Here is a 14,459-nt window from a genome sequence, read left to right as displayed (position 1 = left end):
CAAATGAGTGCAACGAAGTTACAGTATATCACTCTATTAACAAAAATAATTGCATGCTTATTTACTTGCAATAAAAATCTTTAAATGTCATAAAAGTAATCCCTCTTACAAAAACTAAAATCATCAAATATTTGAGAAATAACATACATAGAAATTCATAAAACCTACATAATGACAACTATTTAAAGGAAGACCTAAATAATTAGAGACATTCAGTCTATGGATAGGTTAGATTAATATAGTAAAAATAATAATACTCCCCAAGTTAATTTATACATTTAATATAATACCAACCAAAAGGACATTTTCTTTATGGAATTGAACAAAATCATAATGAAATTTATATAGAAAGACAAACAGGCAAGAATATCAAGAGGCATTCTAAAAAACAAAATAAAAGCTTATAAAGGTCATCTTACACTCCTCTGCTTTAAAACATCAAAAAGTAATTATCATCAAAACTGTCCATTATATAAGGACCTGTGATTTTTGTTAGTATGGGAGCTCCTTCCACAGGACAGATTGCCATCCTATAATATAGTCATAGAGAATTTATTGAGGTTATATAACTTGATCACATAAGCTGTTAAACATCAAAAGCATGACTTAGCCACTTCACTCTACTACCTCTCTGGTACTAGACAAAAAAAAAAAAAGCAGTTAATGTGTGGACTAGAATGAGAAACCACAGACATTCAACCAAATCAGATACATGTTTGACCATGTCACCATCTTACTTAGTAAACTTCATTTACTCTCTTTTACTCCAGGATCAAACCTGAAGTCCTCTTGTTTGACATTTAAAGCTCTTCATAAACTGGTACTTTTCTACCTTTTTGATCTTAAACTTGACTTCCTTCCACACACCTGATGATCCAGCTACACTGGCCTCCTTACTGTTTCTTGCAGCCACTATTCCATCTCCTGTATCCATGCCATTGCACTGACTGTCTACCAAACTTGGAACACACTTCCTACTCACCTCTGCCTCTTAATTTCTCTGGCTTCCCTCAAGACTCACCTCAAATCCCACCTTCTGGTTCCTTTCCCCACTTTCCCCCAACCCAGGGCCTTCCTCTCTGAGGTTGCCTTCCATTTACTCTGTGTGTGTGCGCGTGTGTGTGTGTGTGTGTGTGTGTGTACGTACTAACTCATACAAATCAAATTTGTAGAAATAATTAAAAACAATGAATCTTACTGTTGGTGAGATTATGGAGAAACAGGTATGCATATTCATTACAAGCTTGTAGAGTCTTTGGAGAATAGTCTGGCAATACTCAATAAAAGTTAGAAAACTAATCATATTCTTTGACCCAGTAATTCCATTGTTGTAACTGTGCCCTAAAAGTGTTATAAAAACAAATGCCCCCTGAAAGGTTTTTATTGCTACAAAAACCTGGAAGCAAATTAAATGTCCAACAGCAGGAAAATGGTTAAATGAATTATGGTACATTAATGTAATGAAATATTATAATGCAATTAAGATCAGAAAAGTATTAGGGATGTAAAGAAATCTGGAAAGATCTTTATGAAACAATAAAAAGCAAAAAAGCAGAACTAACATATAACTATAACCATATAAGAAGTAAATGAAAATGAAGAATCCTTTGAATACTTAGACTTTTAAAAGATTTTATGCATGCATCAAAGTTAATTTAAATGCAATTCATTACTAAATTTTAATTACTCAATGGATGGACGTACCTTGGAGATACTGCAGGTTTGGTTCCAGACCACTGCAATAAAGCGAATATCACAATAAAGTGAGTCACAGATTTTTTGGTTTTCCAGTGTGTATAAAAATTATGTTTATATTATACTGTAGTATACTAAGTATGCAATATTATTATGCTAAAATGTACATACCTTAATTAAAAATACTTTATTGCTAAAAAATATTAAAGCTATGGCAGTTTCTTAAAATAAGACAGTAATGAAGGTTAAAACATAGATTGACTATTCCTTTCACTTGAACAGTTAGAGACCATTGTAGGGTTATTAATTGCTCTAATTTCAATATTGCTGTCTCATGGAATAGGGAGGCTAGAGGAAAGGAGATGGGAAGAGTAGGTCAGTGTAGCAGCTAGAACTTACATTTATCAATTAAGTTTGCAATATGGGTGCAATTCATGGCAGCCCAAAACAATTATAGTAGTAATATCAAAGATCACTGATCACAGATCACCATAACAGATAAAATAATTATGAAAAGGTTTGAAATATTGTGATAATTACCAAAATGTGACCCAGAGATACAATGTAAGCACATACTGTTGGGAAAATGGTGCTGATAGACTTGCTTGATAACAGGGTTGCCACAAATCTTCAATTTGTTTAGAAAAAAAAACACACAAAATCTGCAAAGCACAATAAAGCAAAGTGCAATAAAATGACGTGCCTGTATAACATATATTTTATAATAAATATTTTTTTTTTCAGGGCAATGAGGGTTAAGTGACTTGCCCAGGGTCACACAGCTAGTAAGTATCAAGTGTCTGAGGCCGGATTTGAACTCAGGTACTCCTGAATTCAGGGCCAGTGGTTTATCCACTGTGCCACCTAGCTGCCCCTCCCTAAATCTTTTTTTTTTTTTTTTTTTTTTTGCGGGGCAATGGGAATTAAGTGACTTGCCCAGGGTCACACAGCTAGTAAGTGTCAAGTGTCTGAGGCCGGATTTGAACTCAGGTACTCCTGAATCCAGGGCCGGTGCTTTATCCACTGCGCCACCTAGCTGCCCCCCCTAAATCATTTTTTTTTTTTTTAAACAGGGCAATGGGGTTAAGTGCCTTGCCCAGGGTCACACAGCTAGTAAGTGTTAAGTGTCTGAGGCCGGATTTGAACTCAGGAACTCCTGAATCCAGGGCCGGTGCTCTATCCACTGCGCCACCTAGCCGCCCCCCTAAATCATTTTTAAAAGAAATAAAGCAAGGTCTCTAGTCCAGTCTTCTCTCCATAACTCTTAGGTAGGTACTCCTTTTATCCATCATGCTGAGGCTATATACAACAGCACTGTTGTCTCTGACTAACCAGAATTCCACTTCTTTGCCTTTTTTTAGTGGGAAAATATTAGTAATCTGTTCACTACGACTTTTTATCCCCTATGCCTTTTCTATAAAATAATTTAGAAAACATTAACCATGTCTTTGATATTGCAAAGCTTAAAATGTCTTTTAAAAAGACCCAAACATAGCCCATGTCTTGAATTGCTTATTGAGTCTTCAGCAGAACGCCCTTCAAAAGGATCCTTCAAGGGGCAGCTAGATGGCGCAGTGGATAGAGCACCGGCCCTGGAGTCAGGAGTACCTGAGTTCAAATCCGGCCTCAGACACTTAACACTTACTACCTGTGTGACCCTGGGCAAGTCACTTAACCCCAATTGCCCTGCAAACAAAACAAAATAAAAAAAAAAAAAAAAAAAGGATCCTTCAATATGAAATCCTTTGTGGCTTAAACCATTTCAAACATGGAACATTATGAACATTCCAGCCATGGGTCATTCCAGATCTGGTCAGTGAAATTTATCCAGGGAGAGCTTTCTGACTTGAATTTAATATATTTTATCTACTTGGTCTCAGAGCAGAATTGGAAGCAGTGGGCAGCAGCAATTTCATGGCAGGAGGCACGATTTCATCATCATATAAGGAAAAACTTGAAAGGTTATCCAAAAGGCATCCATGGATCATAGATTTAGAGCTATAAGGGACCACTTAAGCCATATAGTCCAAATCCCTTGTTTTACAGATAAGGAAGTTGACTGACTTGCCCAAGATCACAAAAGTAGTAAACATAAGAGGTAGAATTTGAATCCAAGTTCTCTGACTCAGAAGCCATTCTACTCTATGACATAGGCTGCCCCAAAAGGTAATGAAAACCACCCCACATGGAAGGTCTTCAAACAAGGGCTGGATGACAACTTGTCAGGAATGTTCTGAGTGCCACATTTTAGGAAGGATACAGACAAACAAGAGCATAGCCATTGATGAAACTGGAGGCCATTCCATTTGGAAATTTGCTGAGGAAATAGTAAATGTTTAGTTTGGAGTATTGAAGACTTGGGGGAGCCATGATGGCCAATTCCAAGTACTTGAAGAAGTATTTAAAGAAGAGAGATGAGGGTTGTTTTAGTTGACCCCCAGCGTTAGATCAAACCAAGGGAAATGGATAGTAACTTCAGAGAAGCAGATTTCTACTCAATATAAGGTAAAATTTGCATGTAAATTAGAATTCTCTAGAAATAGTGGGTTCCTTATGCCCAGAGGTCTTCAAACTGAAACTGGATGATCACTTGCCTGGGATGTTACAGAAGAGACTCCTGGTATAGCTTGGACTAGATGACGGCACTGACATCACCATCACCAGCGCTCAAATTTATACAGTACTTTGATTTGCCAAGTGCTTTACATAGGTTATTTCATTTGATCCCAACAGCGACCCTGCTGAAAGTTGGTGCTATCTCATCTTCATTTTACAAATGAGGAGACTGAGACTAAGAAAGGTCAGGTGACACAATTCACACAGCTAATGACTGAAACAAGATTCAAACTCAGGGCTTCCTGTCTTCCAAGGTCTGTCCTCTTATCTATTGCTGCCTGACATTAGTGTTTCCTGCCAACTCTGAGATTTTAAGAGGAAGAAGGAAAAGGAAGTGACAACATGCTAGTGTAAGCATCATTGACTAGACCCAATTACAGAGCCATTTTGTCCTAACATAGTTAAAACTAAGGCCAATAATCTGAAATACAAAAACATACCATAGCTATAGCTAGGGTGTTTGCCAGCCTGACAGTAGGTCCAAATGGTTTCTGTGTTCCACTCTGCATAGAGAGAGGATGAGGTTGAAGTCATAGCCTGTTGGTAGCATTAGCACCTCCTATGATGCCTAAGAGATATGTGCCATCTCCCAGCCTTTTAAGGAAGAGATATGGCCTGAGCCTACATAGAACCATTCTGTGTGACAGGCAGTTTCTCGGAGCATCTCATTTGGAGTATTTGCCCTGTGGGGGTAAAGCTTCCTTTCTGCAAAAACAAAGCTCTCCTTTTGTTCTCATGCCCAGCTCTCAGCCTCAGTGCAGGCTCCTGGAGTTCATGTGTGTGGAGGCAACAGGGAGAAATAGGGTGCAGCACAGAGAAAGGTCTGTTCTCCCGTAGCTTCAGAGGCCCAGAAAGTTCAGCTGCTTTACACTCCCTTCAGAGACTGATGTCATGTTCTTTTAGCCCCATCTCTGTTCTTGTTGCTGCTCTCCCTGCTGGGCATGGTTCCTGCCAGGGATTTGGGCAACAGTGCCTGTAATAGAACGCCTGTGTTCCTTTTTATCAGTCCCCTTGTACAAACCACAAAAGGAGCAGAAGGATTGCAGCTGCTGTGGCAACTTCCCAGTGAGACTGTAGCCTTTATCTACCCCCGCCTTGTGCCACCCACTCCTGTCCCAGCAGCTTCCATAAAAAATTATGGCAACAGTGTCAACCTCACAGAATTAAAAGCTTATTTTTTATTTTTCTTCATAAGTACTATATGGATTAACTCACCCTGCCAAAAAGTTTCTGGCTCCTACTCAGGGGTCTGTCTTCCCCACAAAGTAATGAGTTCATCTCCCTTTCTATATAGAAGCTGCCTCTGTCCATGAAAGACTAAACTGTGCCACCCACATGTTTCCCAGAAGGAAACTAGTGTTTCACCCTAGCACCACTTTAACTGGTTGTTGGGATTGAAAGGTCACCAGTGTGGTAACCGGGAGTTACTTGGAGCCAAACTCATCTGTTAGGCTACTCTTTGCCAGAAGCCCCAGGGAGGCTTAGCCCTGGCCCATCTTAGATGGCTGAGATCTGAGCAGGCTGGCAGCAGTGCAATCATGCCTGGGCCTCGCCAGAGCTATTCTTTGGAGGGTTCAGACCATCAGCCACATGTCAAAAGAATGTTGAAAGAATCTCTGGTGAGAAGAAGGAGCAGATCACCTTCTGTCCTCATCCTCATGGTGGATCCCCAAAGATCTAGGACACAAAGTACCTACAGAAAGAGAGCAACTGAGAAGATGAGAGTTTGAATACCAGATTTACTTCTTATTAATGTCACAGCTTTGAACAAGTCACATATCCTCTCAGGGCCTCATTTTCCTGTCTGTATAATGAAGGAGCAAGACTAGATCATTTCTAATCCTGTGGTCCTGTGGATTCTCTATTCATCACAGAATTTGAGTGGTCATATACTTCAGTGTATACCCGAAAGCAATCCTCACTATAACATCCAACTTCTCCCCAAAGGTTGCCAAGAAAGTGAAACCAAACACCTCTGAAGGCAGCTTATCCCACTTTGGGACACCTCCGATTGTTAGGGAGTTTCTCCTTACATCAGACCCAGATCTGCTTCTTTGCAACTTTCACTCATTTTTTCTTGGTTCTGTCCTCTCAGAACACCCAGTGTGGTGTCATGGAAGGGCTGTGTGCGAATCTGTTAAGGCTTATGGCTAGTTGGGAAAGGCATTAATAAGAATGTGGCCTAGAAGCTGAGACTTGAAAGAAGAGGGCAGACTACTTGACCTTCCTATAGCATAAAGTAGAAGACATGTTCATGTCGAGTGGGGCAAAAGGCAGCCTAAGTAGAGGAAGAGTAGGAGTCCATCAGTCTGCATTAGGTTGATGAATTCAGCAGCTGATGCAGATTGAATTAGTGAAGGAAGAAACTAGTCTGAAAGACCAGGGAAACTGGTTTGTAATAGTTTAGGTAAAGGCTTGATCTAGAGTAATACCTTTCCATGCAAATGGAAAGGAGGAAACAAATCTCAAAAACATGACGAAATATGTGACTGATCAGATACAGGAATCAAGAGAAAGGGAGGTATCTAAGATTGAAAGTCTTAGTGATTGGGGAGACAGTGGTGCCATTAGAAGAGATATTACTGTTAGGAGGAGCAGCCATATCAGTATAATCATAGTATGGTTTAGGTCCCACCTCTGATACATACTATGTGACCCTTGGCCAAATCACTTAATTTTTTGATGTCCTGAGAAATTTTCTCAGACTTGTAAGTTGCAGAACAGCTTCCAGTCCACCTAAATAGAGGAAATTTCCACACCAAGAATTCCCTATGCCAACAAATTCACAAGTCCAGACCAGGAGAAAAATAGTGTGGTTACTAAATTTAGAATAAGATAATTGTTATATTAGTAAGAATTGATGGGGCAGCTAGGTAGTACAGTGGAAAAAGCACTGGCCCTGAATTCAGGAGGACCTGAGTTCAAATTCAGCCTCAGACATTTGCTAGCTGTGTGACCCTGGGCAAGTCACTTAATCCCAATTGTCTCACTTTAAAAAAAAAAAAGAATTGATGACAGGAAGACAGGGGCATAGTGTACAAAAAAAGGGAGGTAATAGTCCCATTCTCTCCTGCATTGGTCAGACTGTATCTGCATTACTGTTTTCCATTTGGAACATAGCATTTTAGGAGTGCCATGGACAAGTGAAAGCATGTTCAGGAGAGGGCAGCCAGAATGGTGCAGCCAGAACCAGATTAAAATATAATTGGAAACTATTTAACAAAATAAATAAAAATAAAACATGGGTAATGTTAATTTGGAGTTTTCTAAGTCATTATGTATAAGTTACCTATTTATATTTGTGCATGATACTACCATTATAGATCATACCATCTGAGAACTAAGGGAACTAGAAAATAAAAAACTTGTGGGGAGGGAGGAATTGGAATCCTTTCTTTAAAGATTTGAAGGGCTGTGATGGATAAAAGGTATTATAATCATAGAATCTCGGTTGGAATAGACTTCAGGTGCCGTCTAACCCAACTTTTACCTAAACGACGACATCTCTGTCAAGTCGTCATCCAGCCTTCACTAGAAAACCTCTAGTGATGAAGAAGCTCTGAACCCTCAGGGCAGCCCGTTCCATTTTTTGGTACCTGTCGGTATTTGGAAGTTTTTCCTTACACAAGTCTGAAACCTGCCTCTCTGCAACTTCCACATATTGTTCCTAGTTCATAGGAATATAGCTTTAGAGTCAGAAGGATCCTTAGAGACCATCTTGTCCTCCTGACCCTCTCATTGTACAGATGAGGAACTGAGGCCCAAAGAGGTTGAGTGATTTGCCCGAGATCATCTGAATAGTAAGTAATGGAGTCGCAATTCAAACCCAGCTCTTCTCATCCCAAATCCAGTATGTCTTCCAGGGTACCATGCTGCCTTCAGAATATTGGACTGGACTGAATAAAATGAAATTTGATATGGGCAGATATAAAGCCTTAACTTGGGTTAAAAAAAAAAAAAAACCTTCACAAGTACAGTGTAGCAGCTTTATCTAAAATAGATCTGGAGATTTTAATGGACTACAAGTCCAATATGAGTCAACAGCTAAATGTGGTCATGTGAACTTTGAATTCTGAAGTTTAATATTATAGGACTAGGAAAACTGAATATCATACTGTTCTATGCAGTGGTTGAACAACATTTAGAATTCTGTATGTATTTCTGGGCGCTGTCACCCCAAAATTACTTTGTATTATTGTATTTACTTATTATTTCTTGTGGGAGAATGTAAGATATTTGAGGACAGGGACTGTTTTGTTTTTGTCCCTATATCCCCAGCACATACCACATTGTCTAACGTATGGTACAAACTTAATAATAAATGCTTGCTGAATTAAAGCTGGAGATCATCCAGAAGAGGAAGATTGGGCTGATAAAAGGCTACTCCACTCCACCCATCTTAATCATTTTCTGAATTCCTAGAATATTTCCGTGGGAAATTCCCAATTCACAAATAGAGTATTCTAACCTGTCAAGGTCTTTTGGGATCCTGAGTCTATCATCCAACAACTTAGCCGTCCTTCTCAGCTTGATGTCCTCCACAAATATGGTATAAGTGTGTCTTTACCCAAGGCATTGATGAAAAGTGTTAAACAGCACAAAGCCAGGCACTGATCCCTAGGGCAGCCATCAGACTGCTTTTAAACTGATGTGGAATCATTAATGACTGTTCTTTGGGTCAGGTCATTCAACCACGTTCCAAATCCACCTTAACTATACTATTTCCTAGCCTGCTTCTCACCATCTTGTCCACAAAGATAGCATGGGAGACTTTGTAAAATGTCTTAGCAAACTAGCTCTACAACATTCCCAGTCTATTAACCCTTTCCAAAAAAGAAATGAAATTAGTCTGGCATAACTTAATCTTGATTAAGCTACCCTTTCTCTTTGTAATAATTACTTCCTTTTCTAGATGTTTACTAGTCATACTTTTGATAGTACATTTGAGAATTTTGCCAGAAATCAAAATTAAGCTTACGTTATAAGTTTGCAAACTCTAATCTCTTCGATTTTTTTTTTAATATTGGAACAGCATTTGCCGGTCCTGTGACATCTTTTCCATTCACTACAATCTTTCACAGATCACTGATATTAGTTCAACAATCATATATACTTGGTCTTTCATTACCTTAGGTTTTATTTATTCTGGACTTGAACCCATCAAAGGGAAGTAGGTCTCTTACTAGCTGTATTCAAATTAATAGATAAGTAAAATAATTTGTTGAATAATTTATTGACTTATACAACAAACCTTACAACTTTTACACCATCAAACCATCCTTCATACTACTGCCAAAGTAATTTCCCTTAAATGCAGATTTGACCATGTCACTCTCCTACTTATTCGACTCCAAGACTTCCCTTTTTCTCTAAGATAAAAATAAACTCCTCTATTTAGTTTTTAAAACCCTTCATAACCTAGCCCCAACCTATCTGTTGGCACATAAAGCAGTCTTTCATCCTCAAGGAAAACTGTCTTGTCCATGACATGTATTTTTCTTCAAAATAATGGTTAGCTCTCTGTGTGTGCTTTAAAACTGTCTTCTGGGGAGCAGCTAGGTGGTGCAGTGGATAGAGCACCAGCCCTGGATTCAGGAGGACCTGAGTTCAAATCCGGACACAGACACTTAACACTTACTAGCAAGTCACTTAACCCCAATTGCCTCACCAAACACACACACACACACACACACACACACACACACACACAAACCTGTCTTCCTGGTGTTCTTCCAACTTCAAGAAACTTATGCTGAATTATAGAGGAATTAATAATCCCCAGCCACCAGGCCTCTCTGCAGGTCTTTGCTTGTTTTCTGGGAATTTATTAAACTGTTGCACAACACTGTTTTGTCTTGGCGTTGTGTTTTGTTTTCAACCACACTTTCATTTGTGGTTTAATGAATCTTACCTTATTTCATTATGGGCTTGAATGAATTTTGAATTGCTTGACTTCCCCACAACAGTAGCCACTATAATAGCTGTAATAATCATTGAAGTGTGCTCTTTAAGAGCTATACCTTTTGCACATTTCTTTGGAGTAATATACATTTTTAATAACTACAGAATTTAAAACACAACAAAAGAGAGCAATGAAAGTTGTGTGTATGGCACCAAATTCAGCACCATCTGACAGAGAACTAACCAAAGGTGAAAAACTGACTTAATCTCGTTTCATCTGGTCAAGGTCACCTATTTTTAGTCTGGTCAAGATCAGACATTTTCTTTCTTTTCTTTTCTTTTCTTTTTTTTTTTTTTGGTGAGGCATTTGGGGTTAAGTGACTTGCCCAGGGTCACACAGCTAGTAAGTGTCAAGTGTCTGAGGCTGGATTTGAACTCAGGTCCTCCTGAATCCAAGGCTGGTGCTTTATCCACTGTGCCACTTAGCCACCCCCAGACATTTTCACTTCCACTCCTTCCTCCCCTCTACCTTGCCCTACCCATCCACTGTGACCACTGGTCTTATTCTTTCTTTGAGCTCTTTTTGAGCACAAAACAACACTTTTTGTTGCCCTTACCTTATTGGCTTTGGCTCATTCTTTGTTTTCTCTCTTGTCACTCTTCTTACAGGACATAACTGGGAATAAAATGCCACACTTTTTATCTGTCATCCATTACCTTCCCTTAAATTCTTACTATTCTAATTGACATCAGATGTTAGGACTAGGAGAATCAGGTTTCAATTGGGTGTAAAAGCTTCCTAACAGTTACACCTATCCATATGATGAAACATACTTTCAGTAAAAATCCAAGGAGGCTATAGGAGCAAAATGTTGCCTACCCAGGGGCAGCTAGGTATTATAATGGAAAAAGCACTGACCCTGGATTCAGGAGGACCTGAGTTCAAATCTGGCTTCAAACACTTGACAGTTACTAGCTGTGTGACCCTGGGCAAGTCACTCAACCCTCATTGCCCTGCCCCCCCCCAAAAAAAAAAAAAGATTTACAAAATGTTGCCTGCCTGTCATTTGAGTTTTGCTTAACTTTTTCTTTGTTATGAGAAAACTTAATGAAGAAAAGAATATACTGGCAAATGATTGTGGTATAAAAATCAGAGTGTATAATTAAAGCTTAAAAAAAACCCACAACAGCTGACCAAAAATGGAATGGATTTCATCTGGAAAAAATTATTTTCCCCTCAGAAGTATTCAGGCAGAGGCAGGATATTGTCAGGTATGTTGTAAAGAGTATTTCTGATCACGTGTACATTGGACTAGATAAATTCTGAAGTCCCTTCCAACCTCTTCTGTGATTCTGTGTTTGGGGTAGACATCAGATGGATTGGTAGGACATCTAGCTTGATACGTTGATCCTCATCCAAACTTGATTATCCACGTTATTCTCAGTATTAAGGTTAATGGTCACCCTTCAACAAATAGTAATTAAGTACCTACTTTGTAAAGGGTAGTCGTGATTTCAGCAAGCTTTACTTATAGGAATCAGTGTGTGGTTGAAAGGAATAGAGACATTATATACACCTGAAGCTGAGAATCTATCTTGAGAGCTGTGACCAGTGACAAGGCCTGTGACAAGATATGAATTCCTGGACCATTGGAAGATAAATGTAGACTTTCTTTTGGTGGGTCTGGCCTGGAGTCCCCCTTGGTCCTTGGCTAGTGTCTAGAGGAACAAATGTAAATGAAGCCCAGCGATGGTTTCACTGATCTGAATACCATCAGGGCCTAGGAATTACTCCAAAAGAACCTTGTGAAAATGACAGGAAGTCACTTAGATTTTAAATAGGGCAAAACCTGAGACAGGGCTTGGTCTTTAAGCAGGAGAAGTATGACCAGAAGAGACTGAGGCAGGTAAAACTGGTGACAAATGGTCAGTTTGAGGTAGTGAAAGAACAACAGTGAAGCTGGAATCAGAGACCCTGGTTCACATCCTAGCTCTGCCACTTACTACCTCTGTAACCTTGGCAAGTTATTTAACTTCTCTGCGACTCAGTTTTAGAATAAGGGAGTTGTACTAGATGATCTCCAAGGTCCCTTCTAGTTATAAAATCCTATAAGCTTTTTTGTTTGTTTGTTTTTTGCAGGGCAATGGGGGTTAAGTGACTTGCCCAGGGTCATACAGCTAGTAAGTATCAAGTGTCTGAGGCCGGATTTGAACTCAGGTCCTCCTGAATCCAGGGCCGGTGCTTTATCCACTGCGCCACCTAGCTGCCCCCAAATCTTATAAGCTTTTGAATGCTTGTTTGCAGGGCATTATGCTGCAAAATGGCATTGAGACTGAACATAACTGACACCCAAGGATGAGAGAGAAAAATTCTAACCCTGTGGCTCTATTTGAACCTCCCCTCACTTACCTGGATTGGGCCCTTACTTGCTTCCTGCTGCATAGAGAGTTAGGAGGATGACAACCTAGGTGATCTAGCAATAAGAAGAAAGGCCTTTTCCAGGCTAACTCATCTCTTCAAAGGGAGGCAGACTTTGAAGCATAGAGGAATTACTAATCATTGTTATCATCATGGTACAAGAGGGAGTAGCCAGATCTAAACCTGAAGAGTGGGAATTGTAGGTGAACCATGAAGAACATTTGGTACTGACAAGAGTTATTTATTCATGGCCATATAGTGTAATGAAAAGAGCCCTAGACTTGAGCTTGAGAGACATCTGACCTCACATTTACTGACTATGTAGCCTTGAGCAAGTGACTTCACCTTCCTCAACAAATTATGTAGCAATAATAATTTAAAATCAAGTAGTAATTTCCAGAATGCTTTAAGATTTGCAAAGCACTTTCTTAAGAAAAAAGCCAGGTAGTATATCATTATCCTGTTTTACAGATGAGACTGAAGTTCAGAGAAAAGATGTGACTTCCCAGGGTCCCCTTAGCTCATAAGTGTCAGGTACCCCACTTTCCCCCATATCCTGACTCCAAAGTCTTGCTCTCCCTGCTACTCTGAACCACTTCTAGCTCCTATGCAGCTGCAGAAATAAGTGTACACTGTTGTTACATAATTATTATTATTTGGTTTTTCCTGAAAGTGAAATGGAACTGAAAGGTAAGTGCTCTTTAGCTGTATGAAATGCTCCTCTGGCCTTTGCACAAGAGGCCTATGAAGTTCATCCCTGAAGAGCCCATGTCCCCTGTCTCCCACAGGAAGGCTGCTACCTCAGGTGGCCCAGCAATGAAAAGCCAGTGTTTCATCCTTTAGTTTGCTTTGCCTCAGAGGCCAGCACTGAAAGCTGATTTTATACCTGCCCTCTGCTTATTGGTTTCTCTTATTCCATACCTTATTTTTTCCCTAGTGTCATTTTCTGTTTGCAGACACCTTGTTTTCAGACCCTGTGATTAGCCAAACTGGGCTACTGGCCATCCTGAAACTATGCATTCTCCCTCATCCTGTCCTGGAAGGATGTGGGAGGCCCAGAGTCCAGAACCAGACCAAACTCACTTACTCTCTTCCTAGAATGGGCTAGGCTGAACTGACATGTGCCCTGTCTCCTTTGGTAGAGGCATATTTGTGGGGCAGGGATGCAAAGGAGATCAAGGGAAGAAGTGGGAGAAAGAGAAGTGTCCAGGCCCCTCACCTTCAGTTGCCTAACTCCTCTCACACATTTGGATTGTCATGTTCCAGCTTTATATTACTAACATAATCCAACATACATAGAGCTCTGTATATAATAAACACTTAAGAAATGTTTGTTGAAATGGAATGTCAAAGAAATGGCTACATGAAGTTTGAGAGAGAGCACCAACAGGCCATTCCTTCATCCCCTGCAAGAAAAATCTAAAATCATCATGGAAATCCAGCAATGAGAAAACTCTACAATGTCCTTTTATTTTTCCTATCCCAGTGCTTCATACCTGCACAGTATGATAGACCAGATATACACACACACACACACACACACAGGCACACACGTGTGCGTATGCACATACATGTATGTGTGTTATCATTCCTGAAATTCAGCCCTGTATGAGTTCCCTAAGCAATAGCAACCTGATTCTCCTTGAAGTGAACCACATTCCCTCACCTTTTAGGCAGTGCTAAGCAAGAGAGCCTCTTACAGTGGACCCAAAAAGCCCCTTTGGAAGAAAATGGAAGGCTTATTTCCCTGGGCAGCCTCTAAAGTAACCAGCTAGCCAGTGTGACCACAGTTTTATCATATAAGTTAGTTGCTTCTTATAGCTGTATT

General features: G+C 39.8%; 1 protein-coding gene across 4 annotated transcripts in view; it reads left to right on the top strand.

The window, feature by feature from the left end:
* Positions 1-14,459, top strand: part of ARHGAP39 (Rho GTPase activating protein 39) — a 399,852-nt gene that overhangs the window by 360,866 nt on the left and 24,527 nt on the right. The window lies entirely within an intron of this gene.

Source organism: Dromiciops gliroides, chromosome 1 (genome assembly GCF_019393635.1).
Source record: "Dromiciops gliroides isolate mDroGli1 chromosome 1, mDroGli1.pri, whole genome shotgun sequence".
NCBI lineage: Eukaryota > Metazoa > Chordata > Mammalia > Microbiotheria > Microbiotheriidae > Dromiciops > Dromiciops gliroides.
Note: the sequence above shows the minus strand (reverse complement) of the source record. Positions and strands in the feature narration are given on the sequence as shown.